The sequence below is a fragment of the Tamandua tetradactyla genome, chromosome 10 (assembly GCF_023851605.1).
Source record: "Tamandua tetradactyla isolate mTamTet1 chromosome 10, mTamTet1.pri, whole genome shotgun sequence".
Taxonomy (NCBI): Eukaryota; Metazoa; Chordata; class Mammalia; order Pilosa; family Myrmecophagidae; genus Tamandua; species Tamandua tetradactyla.
The window spans coordinates 3707954-3720648 of NC_135336.1; the positions used below are offsets into that span (position 1 = coordinate 3707954).

Here is a 12695-nt window from a genome sequence, read left to right on the forward strand (position 1 = left end):
ACCCAAAAAGAAACTCATTTGGCTCAGCCACTAAGTTAAGATCACATACAGCAAATTTGCAAGATCACTGCCTCAGAAAAGCACAAAACAAGACCTTACACAATCCCTCTCTGCCCACCTCTCTTTTTTCTCTTTCATTTACTGAATGACAAAATTGAAATTTTTACTTAATTTTTGTACTTTTAAACTTTTTTGGAAATAATTTTAAACATCAAAAATTTACAAAAATAGTATCCAGAATTTCCATATACCTTCACCTTTCTTCCCCAAATATTAACATCTAACATTAGCTGTGGTACAGTTGACAATGATACAATACTGTCAATGAATCTACTGACTTATTCCCATTCCCCAGTTGTCCTACAAATGCCCTATTCCTGGTCTAGGATCAATCCAAAGACCCCCATTTCATTATCTCCTCCAAACTAGGACATGTCCTCAGTCTTTGTCTTTCATGACCATGGCAGTTTTGAAGAACACTGGCCAGTTATTTTGTAGTATGTCCCTCAATCTGAGTTTGTGTAATATCTTCTTATGATTAGATCAAGGTTATACATTTTGGCAAAAACACCACAAAAGTGATGTGCCCTTTTCAGTGCATTACACCAAGAAGTACATGCTATTGATATAAAATCATGATATCTTATTACTGATGATTTTAACTTTGAGCCCTCACAGGGTGGTGAATGCCCAAGTTTTCCCACTATAAAGTTACAATTTTTCTCTTTATAATTAGTAAGGATCCTGTGGAGAGGTATTTTGAGACTATGCAAACATGCTGCTTCTCATCATATTTTCACCTACTAGTTTTAGCACGCATGGGTGGATTTTGTCTGCAACAATCATCACTGTGGGGTTTGTCGAGCAGTGACTGTCTATTTCTATCACTGCTTCTATATTTATTCACTGGAATTCTACCTCAGCAAGAGCTGCCCCTTTTCCCTTGTCATTTATTTATATAAGCATGGACACATAGATACTTCATTCTATGGGCTGTAATCCAGACTATCATTATTCAGTTTGTCGCTCAAATTTCCCCAGATTTAGATTTTGGGAGTTCCTTTAAATTAGTTCCTTTGTCTTTTCAATAAGCCTCATCCTTTTCTAAAGACTTCCTTAAATTTCTAGCACCATAAGATGGCATCAGCTTATCTTGACTTTCCCTGTCCTAGTCCTAGAATCATCCATGTCTGCAAGAAATCCTAGTTCTTTTTTTAAAAGCTTATACACATTCTTAGCTTGTTCTCAAATTAGTCCTGTGAAATGGAAGCTTAGTTTACTATTGACTCATTTAAATCACTCATAAAAATCATCTATAGAAAAGAGAAGACTATGCCTCACTTAACACCCTATTACAGTACTTAATGGCCATCAAAAATATATAAAAAATAAAAATAGCCTATTAATATATCTAGAATCTTTTTCAAGGGAGCTGAAATCCCTTTCTGAATAATGAAGCTGATTATACAACACTGACTAAGAGCACAGAAACCAACTGAGACCAGCAAGTAAGTGAAAATTTTCATACCTCTCATTTCTTTTTTTGGGAACCTGGTTCAACATTTTCAGCTATTCCTCAACTAACAGCCACTCAAAACCACTCAATATTTAACTTCCACTGTTCTTTTAAAGTCTTGGCTCATAATTTTTCTTATTGCTCTTCTCCCCTTGGTGTTTAGCAATAATATATAATACACACTCTTTTCACAACACCTCAGCGAGAAACTAAAAAAGATTTAAATTCTCAACCCCATTCTTTGGTGAAAGAAACAGAAGAAGTACTTACTTTCTTGAGCTCCTATAACAAGATAGGAGTCTGTTCCGGGCCCCTGGCCTTGTGACATCCTGTGCTCTTTCTTATGAGGATGCCCATTACTTCATTAATAAGGTTCAGGTAATGCTATTATTAGTTTACATGATCATTCTCTGCCATTAACTTCAGCTAATATTCCAATTTGTAGCTAGGTGTAATTACAGAACAGATATATTTCTTTGAAGGTGTTTCTTTCTTTTGGTTGTAGAGCCCAAAAGGAATAAGGATAAAAAAAACAAACTAAACAAAAACTAACAAAATAAATGTAGAAAATAAACTAAATAAACGTGTATGTCCTGTTAAGTTATAGTATGCTCCTTGTTAAACCATTTTCTTAAGATAAGTCATGCCTTTTGATTCTTCAGAAAGACCTTTTGTGGAAGGAAATGAGCTTTTTGGTTTTACAGTTAGTTTTATGGCTATTAAATGGGTGCCCTTGACACATGAAGTACCCTGCTCTCAGGAAATGCAAAGTAATTTTAATATTAGCCTAAGCATAATATAATTAGAAAGGTAAGTCTACTGAAAATAAACCTGAATGGCCTAAGGGAAACTGCATCCACAGTTCAGATCTTTAAATTTCATACAGTGAATCACAATTGTGTTTATTTTATTCCCAAAGGCAATCATTATTTTGAAAGAAATGTTGAATATCCTTTTTCAGCTATTTGCAGTATGCATTATATACTCAATTGAGTAGTTTACCACAGACTAAAAGTAAAAGAACATTTGCTATAACCCCTTTTTGTGGCCTCACCCTCCACCCCAACCCAGTATTTTTTAACTTCAACCTATGAGAACATTAAAGTTCACAGATTGGCCAGTATATAACAGTCCCAATCAGAAACGTATGCGAGATCCTAGATTCTTCATTTTAAAAATTGTATAACTTTTTCAGGGTAGTAAAGCAAAACCCTGGTGAGACAAAACCATTTTCATTTAACAAATATTTACTAAATATATACTGTGTTTATCCATTAAATCAGATGTTCTGGGGAAATGCAAAGAAATAACAATACATAGTCATTGCCTCAAGAAGTTACCAAATTGGGGACAGAAGATTCAAAATGAAGTAAAACAAGAGTTGAACGAAATCAAGAATATATACAGGGGCATTCAGCCCGTGGAACACGATTCCAGACTTCAGTAAAGGATTGTACAAGGTTCTTAGGGGGCATGTACCTGAGGAGCAGCACGGGGAACTGTTCTAGAACAGTTACAGGGTCGGAATATGTCGATTTAGCATTTGGAGTTCACAGAGAAGAACAAGGGGGCAAAGGAAGAAAAATTTTGTGAGAAAGTAAGGACAGGTGGGGCTTGGAATATAAGGTCCAGGAGTTCAGGTTTTGGTGAGCAATGGTGAACCACTGAAGGTGACTGCAGAGGTGAGCAGTGACACTAAAAGAAGGCTTTTAGAGGGTTTAGTCTGGTGAGGATGTGCAGAGGGACTTAGGAGACTGCTGCTGGTTGCCAGGCGCCATATGCAAGGCCACGGGGGCTGGCTGGGGGGAGGAACGTGGCAACACGCCCATCAGGACAGCAGATCCTTAGAATTAAGGGCAAGGACTGTGGAGTCACTACATCTAGACGTGAATCTGTTACTTATTAGCTGTTTGATTTTATCAAATGGTTATTATTCCCATGATTTCCATTTCCTTGGTGTAAATGTGGTTAGTGATATCAAATAAAAAGGGTGGTTATAAGGATTAAACATGAAAGTGCACGAACTCAACATCTGGCACGTCACACACATTCTACTACTGTTGTTGTTTATATAGACGGCAGAGGCTTTCAAGGGCTGTCATTTAGCCAGCCCTGTCGAGCCCATGCCCTCCTACTCCTGAGTTTCTTGAACATACTGAAAACACCCAGTTTCCTGATTCAGCTTATCTCATCAACTTCCCTCTGACCACAGTTCTCTGACACCTCCCTTTATCACCTACTGTGGTATTCAGTTGTCAACTTGCCAGGTGAAGGCACCTAGTTCTGTTGCTGTGGACATGAGCCAATGGTATGTGAACCTCATCTATTGCTCATTACATCTGCAGTCAGCTAGGAGGCGTGCCTGCTGCAATGAATGCTCTTTGATTTAACTGGCTGGTGCTTAAATGAGAGAGCGCAATGTAGCAAAGCCCAAGCAGCTCAGCATACCTCATCTCAGCACTTGCAGCTTAGCCCAGGCCTTCGCAGATGCAGAAAGAAATCACCCCAGGGAAAGTTGTTGGAACCCAGAGGCCTGGAGAGAAGGCCAGCAGAGATCACCCTGTGCCTTCCCACATAAGAAAGAATCTCAGGGGAAAGTTAGCTGCCTTTCTTCTGAAGAACTAATGAAATAAATCCCCTTTTATTAAAAGTCAGTCTGTCTCCTGTGTGGCAGCTAGCGAACTAAAACACCTACCCTCCCCTGCAAACCCTCCCTACAATCTGCTTTCATTCAGTTTTTCAAAATAATGTTTACTCAATACGTGCGAGGCCCTGAGCTGAGGACATAGGTTAAAACTGCAAGCAAAACAGATCACATCCCTGCCCTCATGGGGTTTACACTCCAGGAGAGGACACATACGTTAAATAATCACAGTAAGAGATCTAGAATTACAACAAGGGAAAGTGATAGGCAAAAAGGGAGAGAAAGGAAAAGCAAAATCAGTAATTAGATACTATATTCAGGTACTTGATTTGGATTGGGGTGTCAGGGAAGCTATCTCTGAGGAAATGACAATATGTGAAACATATCTGAGGACGTGGAGTGGGAGTTAGGGGTGGAAGAGCCAGTGTGGTTGGGGCATGGTGAGCAAGAGGAGGTGTGGAGGTGAGGGTGGAGGAGGGCAGACCATGAGGCATTCTAGAGGTCATGGTAAAGGGACTGGGGATTTACATATTATATAGTAAAAAGTTAAGTACAACTTTGAAGTGGCATGACCAGGTTCACTCTCCTACTTGCTTCCATTTCTGTCTGCATCCCTCACTGCACGTGTAGAGAAGAAAAGCCAACACCCGCCAACCCTCCCAACATCTACATCACCATCCACTCAGATCTGGATCTAAGTCAAATAAGGGATAGAAGGGAGAAGGGAGAAGAAACCACCACCAAGCAAGTACAGCAGGAGCCCTTTATCAATAGGACTTCTAGAAACCACACTGCTCCAAGCCACATTTTGGACACACTAAAATATGTGTGGCCACCTGTACAGTAAGACCTGCCTTAAAAGAACATTTCTGTAACAGCTGTAAGTCAACAATAAGGGTTGTTCATTACACTTATCCATTTATAGCAGCCAATATAAAAGGAGATACCATGAAAGCTCTACATTTATTTTTTAATCATGTGTGTTGGTTTGAAACTGCTATGTACCCCAGAAAAGCCATGTTCTTCTAATCCATTCTTGTAGCGGCAGACCTATTGTTGAATGGGATCTTTTGATTAGATTGTTTCCATGGAGATGTGGCCCACCCAATTCAAGGTGGGTCTTAATCTTTTTACTGGAGCCCTCTACGGAGAGAAAAAAAGAAAACATACAGAGAACTCAGAGCCAATACAGAGAGCAGAGAGATGAAACCACATAAGGATACAGAGGGAGAGAGATGCCCCAAAGATGCTAAGAGTGAACCTGTAAGATAGAGAGGTGTCCTGGGGACAAGCAAGGAACCACAGACACTCAGAGAGAAAGCCACTGGAATCAGAACCTGAAAGCAATGCAACCCAGGGGCAAAAGACCGGCAGATGCCAAGATGCCAACCACGTGCCTTCCCACGTAAAGAGGAACTCTGGATACCATCAGCCTTTCTTCAAAGTCAAGGTATATTTCTCTGGATGCCTAAATTTGGAAATTTTCATGGCCTTAGAACTGTAATTTGTAATTTAATAAATCCTCATTTAAAAAGTCAAACCATGGAGCTAGCACTCCCGCCTGGAATCAGACCGCAGCTTTCTTGGTCGCACCCTTTGCTTCCTGCTGCTTCCGAACCATGGATCCCGGTAAAGTGAGAGAACTTCGGGCCTTCATGAAAATGTGTAAGCAGGATCCGAGCATTCTGCACACCAAGGAAATGCGCTTCCTGAGGGAGTGGGTGGAGAGCATGGGTGGTAAAATACCACCTGCTACTCATAAAGCTAAAGTAGAAGAAAATATAAAGGAAGAAAAAACAAATAGTAAGAAGACAGAGGAAACCGTAAAAACAGAAGAACCATCAAGCGAGGAAAGTGATCTAGAGATTGACAATGAAGGTGTTATTGAACCAGACACTGATGCACCTCAAGAAATGGGAGACGAAGCTGTAGAGATAACTGAGGAGATGATGGATCAGGCAAATGATAAACAAGTGGCTGCCATTGATGCCCTAAATGATGGTGAGCTGCAGAAAACCATCAACTTATTCAAAGATGCCATTAAGCTGAATCCTCGCTTAGCCATTCTGTATGCCAAGAGGGCCAGTGTCTTCATCAAATTACAGAAGCCAAATGCTGCCATCTGAGACTGTGACAGAGCCACTGAAATAAATCCTGATTCGGCTCAGCCTTATAAGTGGCGAGGGAAAGTGCACAAACTTTTGGGCCATTGGGAAGAGGCAGCTCATGATCTTGCCCTTGCTTGTAAACTGGATTATGATGAAGATGCTAGTGCAATGCTGAAAGAAGTTCAACCGAGGGCCCAGAAAATTGCAGAACATCGGAGAAAGTATGAACAAAAACGTGAGGAGCAAGAGATCAAAGAAAGAATAGAAAGAGTTAAGAAGGCTCCAGAAGAACATGAGAGAGTTCAGAGGGAGGAAGAGGCCAGACGACAATTTGGAGCTCAGTATGGCTCTTTTCCAGGTGGCTTTCCTGGGGGGATGCCTGGAATGGGAGGTGGCACGCCTGGAATGGCAGGAATGCCTGGACTCAATGAAATTCTTAGTGATCCAGAGGTTCTCACAGCCATGCAGGATCCAGAAGTTATGGTAGCTTTCCAGGATGTGGCCCAGAACCCAGCAAATATGTCAAAATATCAGAGCAACCCAAAGGTTATGAATCTCATCAGTAAATTGTCAGCCAAATTTGGAGGTCAAGCATAATGCCCTTTTTACAAATAGAGCCTGCTGAAGGAAAAGCAACCTAAATCACTTAATGGATGTCGCAATAATACAAACCAGTGTATCTCTGACCTTCTCATTGAGAAATCTGGGGTGTTTCGAAGATCATCCCTACTTTGTCCCAAATGCAGCTGACATATTTTATTACAGTGGTTTGCCATTAGGGTATTCATTTGGATGGTATTTTCCTATTAGGAATCACAAACTTTAACACTTTTTGAAGTGTTAAGGACTTGAAAATATTTAAAGTAGATTAAAAGGGGAAAAAAAAAGTCAAACCATTTTTGGTATATTGCATTCTGGCAGCTTTAGCAAACCGAAACACCATGCTTACTCCTAGTTAAAGTCAAGTTAATAAGGAACTATCAGTGAACAGCCATGCCTCCTATAATGCAGTTTGGGTCACACAAACAGCCCAAGAGGAAAGATCAGTATTAAGCTGTGAGGTACAGTTTACACATGGTATAGGAGTTCAGAGAAAAGCAAGGTCTGGAAGGCTAAAACAGGCTCCACAGAAGCCATGCAATATAAACTGAAGAAGAGCTGGCATTTAGACAGAAGAAAATACAGAGGTAGGTATGCCTCATGCAAAAATTCAGCGGCAATACTTAAAATTAGGCCTAAGAGTCAACCCAAAGAGAACCTCTTTTGTTGCTCAGATGTGGCCTCTCTCTCCAGCCAACACAGCAAGCAAACTCACCACCTTCCCCCGTCTACGTGGGGCACGACTCCCAGGGGTGTGGACCTTCCTGGCAACGTGGGACAGAAATTCCAGAATGAGCTGAGATTCAGCATCAAGGGATTGAGAAAAACTCTAGAATGAGCTGGGACCCAACATCAAGGGGTTGAGAAACCTTCTAGACCAAAAGAGGGAAGAGTGAAATGAGACAAAGTGTCAATGGCTGAGAGATTCCAAACAGAATCGAGAGGTTATCCTGGAGGTTATTCTTACGCATTAAGTAGATATCACCTTGTTAACCAAGATGTAATGGAGAGGCTGGAGGCAACTGTCTGAAAATGTAGAGCTGTGTTCCAGTAGCCATGTTTCTTGATGGATGATGACTGTATAATGATATAGCTTTCACAATGTGACTGTGTGATTGTGAAAACCTTGTGTCTGATGCTTTTATCTACCTTGTCAACAGATGAGTAGAACATATGGAATAAAAATAAATAATAGGGGGAACAAATGTTAAAATAAATTTAGTTTGAAATGCTAGTGATCAATGAAAGGGAGGGGTAAGGAGTATGGTATGTAAAATTTTTTTTTCTGTTTTTGTTTTATTTTTCTGTTGTCTTTTTATTTTTTTTCTGAATTGATGCAAATGTTCTGGGAAATGATCATGATGATGAATGAATATGCAACTATGTGATGATATTGTGAATTGCTGAGTGTATGTGTTGGGAATGTTTGTGTTTCTTTCTTGTAATTTTATTTTAATTAATAAAAAATTAAAACTAAAAATTCAGTGGCAAAAGCAGCATGGGGTATTTGAGGGTGCATGACTCAGCCAGCCTAACTGGAGTAGAGGCCTCTCTTGTGGCTGAGACCAGTCTCATCACCTGGATAATCTGGAAAGAGAGCAACACCCTTCCCTTGCCTTGTAAAGTCAGATTCAATAAGAGTTGCTCTGCTGAATTAACTTGCACAATGGAGCCTCTTGAGTCTGTAAACCCAGACAATTCTAGTTGGGAGAGGGCTCCTTCTAGAGTTTGAGAGTTCAGAAACATCCTGACGGTACAATAAATTAGCTAAAACTGGCCATACTGGAAAAAAAAAAAAGGCTGAGAATGAGAAATCTCTTAGGTTTCCAGTTCCTCCTGCAAAGCCAAATTAAGGATGTCATACAGTGAATACATCTACCTTTTCCCACTTAATCTGGAATGTGCTACTTAACCACCCAGCGCTATTCTGCAGAACTAGTTTAATACAGTGATTGGTCACAAAAGGTGAAGATGAAGCATGAAAACCCAATGTTCAGAAAGAAAAGGAAGGCTGCTGACAGCACACAGAGATTCAACCAGTATTTAATAAAGTGTCTGCAATTTGCCGTGCGGGAAAGCACTCACAGATCTTTGATGTGGGGGAAGAGAAAGAAGTGGGGAAATGGCTGATGGTAGATGCTACCATCACACAAGGTGAGAAAAGCTGCATACCTCCTTTTTATCTAAAGAAGGATGTTAATATTGTAAGTCATTACCTTTGATTTTTTAATAATACACCTTGATTTTATGAGCATCTCACAAGAGTACCTCAACCGTTTGCCTTTCTCCACAAAAATCACCGGTTCGTGGATTGAGTTACAAGTCTGGACAACAGATTTCTAAAACTACAGTTTGAAAAAATCCATTTTGAGGACAAAGAAACTGCCCTTGGGAGGCAGCGAGAGTGGAGAACCTAGAAAATGAAGAGTCCGGGGTCGCTTTCTGCCATTCCACTACACACAGCTGTGCAGTTCAGCAGATACCAAGCGCGTTATTAGCAACCATTGATTTAATGGACAGATGCTGCTGACAGACTAAAGCTAAGGGAAATGTGTAAGATATCTGTCACATTTATCAATTGATCTGGAGATGAAAAGTACAGAAATTCCCAAGAAAAGGATGCTAGCCAGTCAATGTGATGTAAGGAAAATAAGATTTTGAAGCATAAGAGTTATCTGTGTTTAGCACAATGGTTCTGCAGGGACTCAGTAAATGTTTATTGCATTTTTAAAAAATGTATCTTTGTTGAAGGTTGTTTTTGTAAGGAACACATCTGTACATAATTCAGGAACCACTGTTCAAAATCATACAAACCAAAATGACAGTCTGGAGCTTCATTTTTAAATAATTAGTCACAATAATAATGAAACCTATTCTAAATATCAGAGGGATAATTTGAAATCAAATTATTTGACATTTATGTACATGAATTTATATTTCCCTACACAATAAAAGAAAATGTATTTGTCATGTTTTTTTCTTTAATCGGTTATAATAATTACTTCTCGTTTCTCTTGGATCTGTGGTGAGCCCAGTCAATTTTAAAATCATTGCCACTGGGGAAATCCAAAGATTTAGGGAAAACTAACAACTTCAGTATTTATTAGCTAAAAAGTGACCTAGTTCACTCACTGTACTTTTAGCTTTCCTGAATGTCTGGAAAAAAAAGGAGGCTCAGAAGATGGCACCAAAACTCAAACTGGAATTTTGTTTTCAGACTATACCTTTGTCACATAAATTGGGTGGTAAAATGTATAGAGGGAGTCACTTCCCAGTTGACATGAAATAGTACAGAGAGAGAAGGGGGTCTGGATTATAAGACTATGACTGTGCTACCTGTCAAGGAATGTACTGCCTCTCGGTCCAAACAGCAGAGAGCCCTGAAGGACACTGCGGGAGGAGGGGGCTCTCCTGACTTTGGCAAACGCAGGGAGGGACAGGCGAGAGGGGCAAGACGGCTGTGCAGCTCTGCCCCAGCCATGCGCCCAGAATAAGCAGCTCCTTCACCGTGCAGTCTTGCCCTGGCCCAGCAATAACCTGGGGGGCCCTACCCCCACCAAAGCTAGCGCTCCCAAGACCTCCTGCCCGCAGAGGTGCCCCTAGAGCCTCACGCCCACACCACTCGTGCTGGCTGCCGGCCTGGCCTACCTTCCAGAGGCTCAGGCCCTGCCTGCTCAGCAGCTGCAGATCAGTCCAGCCTGGGCATCAGCAAACTTCTCTGCTGTTCTGTGGGATGCACCACAACTGCTCCCACGAAGTCTGAACCCCAACCTCAGGAGGGGGCCCCACCAAGTTTATCCTTCTTGGGCATTCTCCCTCTGTTCTAGAGAACTATAACAGAGTTTCTTTATAGCTTATAGTCATTATTTATCAGAGTTTAGTAATTCTTTATGCAAACCTTCCCCTGGGGGCAGGCCACGGTGGCTCAGCTGGCAGAGTTCTTGCCTGCCACGCCGGCGACCCGGGTTCAGTCCCTGGTGTCTGCCCATGCAAAACAAAAATTTCCCCTGGTTAAGATCCTGTGTGACTTATATTTCCTCATTGGACCCAGACTAACCAATTAAATGATCAAGGTCAAGGTGTGGGATTTCCTATAGGTGGTACTTCTCGGATACATTCACTGCAGAAAAATAAAAAGCATTATATTAAAAAATTAAGTAGCTATTTATTTGGAATATATGTTAATTCATATCAAATATTACATATTAAAATGCTAGTAATTATGTAGATGTTTAAAAGTGAAAAAATTATTAAATTAATTTTAACTAAGTTTAATATGAATAGAGCAGAATTTTGGGAGAATGCATTCTAAAATCTATTTTGTTTTAAGAACATTGTTTTTATTACTTGAATACTTCTCTACCAATAATTAATGTAAAAAATAACTAAGAAGAACAAAGGGAGCTTACTGAATACTCTTCATTCTTTCCCAAAGAAATGACCTCTATGGCTACTGAACTAAAAATGCATTCCCTGAAGGAACAAGCAGGAAAAAAAGTCTGAATCAAGCCTTCATCATAAACCAAGAAATGTTCATCTTAAGTCCAGAGTGAAAAAATTCAGAGTGTAGGTTGGGAGTAACATTCAAAAGCTTTATGAGTAACAGCAGAGCACTGTGGCTGGTCCAGCATAACACAGCTCTTTTCCCTAGATGCTGGAATAAAATTAGCTTGTGGGAGAACAATGAGAAGGGACGAGAAGGAAGCAACCCTCTCCCTACAGCAGGAAGACCAGAAAAGGCAGAAACAACTACTGAGTAAGGAAATCCTGATTGATTCGTGACGTTCTGGACAAAATTGGAGTCTCATGTAAAACAAACTGAAAGCATTCAGCACCGTGCTGGGCACTGCAGAAGCTTTTTAACTACTTGTCCACATCGTGAGTGTGGACATTAATTATCATAGCAGACATCTTTACGGTTTTAATATATTGGGTATGTCAGTGAGATCTGATAATATGAGAATACAAAATTTCAAGTCCAAATAAGATTTTCATGGGTCTGAGGTGTTTTTAAAAATCATCTGTAAGACAACAACAACTTCAGTCAGAACAGAATCATGTGAAACCATGAAGCGGACAAGCCACCACTAACCAAGTGTCCCCCTTGCAGGAAACAAAGCCACGCGCCTACCAGGAGAGCCTGCTGCAGAGCAAGGATGGCGCTGTCCAGGTGCAGCTGTTGTGGATGTGCCTGGGCTAATTGAAGCAAAATAAAGTATCCTGGGAATTGTCTGACTGTGCAGATGGTTGGCTCAAAGAGGTCCCCAGCTGTTCTTGAGAAAGGCCTCCCAACTGGGGAATTAAAAAAAAAAAAATGTTGCTAACAACCAAATAGGATTTCTGTGAATCCTTTGCAGACCATGAGCCTAAAATATCAGATGAGATCTTCTTGATGGTTTTCAGCAAAGAGATTAATGAGGCTTTTATTGCTTCTGTCTGGAAAACAAGCAGGCCACAGTCTACTCAAAATGATTATCTCCTAGAGTTCACTAATTAATGCTAATAACTCAGAAAATCTACAGTTTTCCCATAAAATCTCAAAGGATTACAAAATGGGGTGATGAAGGCAGAAAGTACCTTTCTTTACAGTAATCATTTTTATGGACCCAAAGGGGGGAAAAAAGATGCATTCATATTATTGTACTGTATGAGGAAACTAATTTCAAAACAACTATTTTTACTGCTGGTAGGAATCACTTTATCTTCAATGATGATGAGATATTGCCATGGCAATATAATCAAATATGTCCAACATTACCTTCCACTAATGGACAAAAAATATATACCCAGCTCTGTGATCCAGTGCCTTGTTCCTGGATGAGACAAC

At 40.4% G+C, this 12695-nt stretch overlaps 1 protein-coding gene and 1 pseudogene across 1 annotated transcript in view; one reads left to right on the forward strand and one right to left on the reverse strand.

The window, feature by feature from the left end:
• C10H3orf70 (chromosome 10 C3orf70 homolog) overlaps positions 1 to 12695 on the reverse strand; it is a 109612-nt gene that overhangs the window by 12851 nt on the left and 84066 nt on the right. The gene's annotated exons all lie outside the window — the stretch shown is intronic.
• Positions 5759 to 6939, forward strand: LOC143648159 (hsc70-interacting protein pseudogene; annotated as a pseudogene).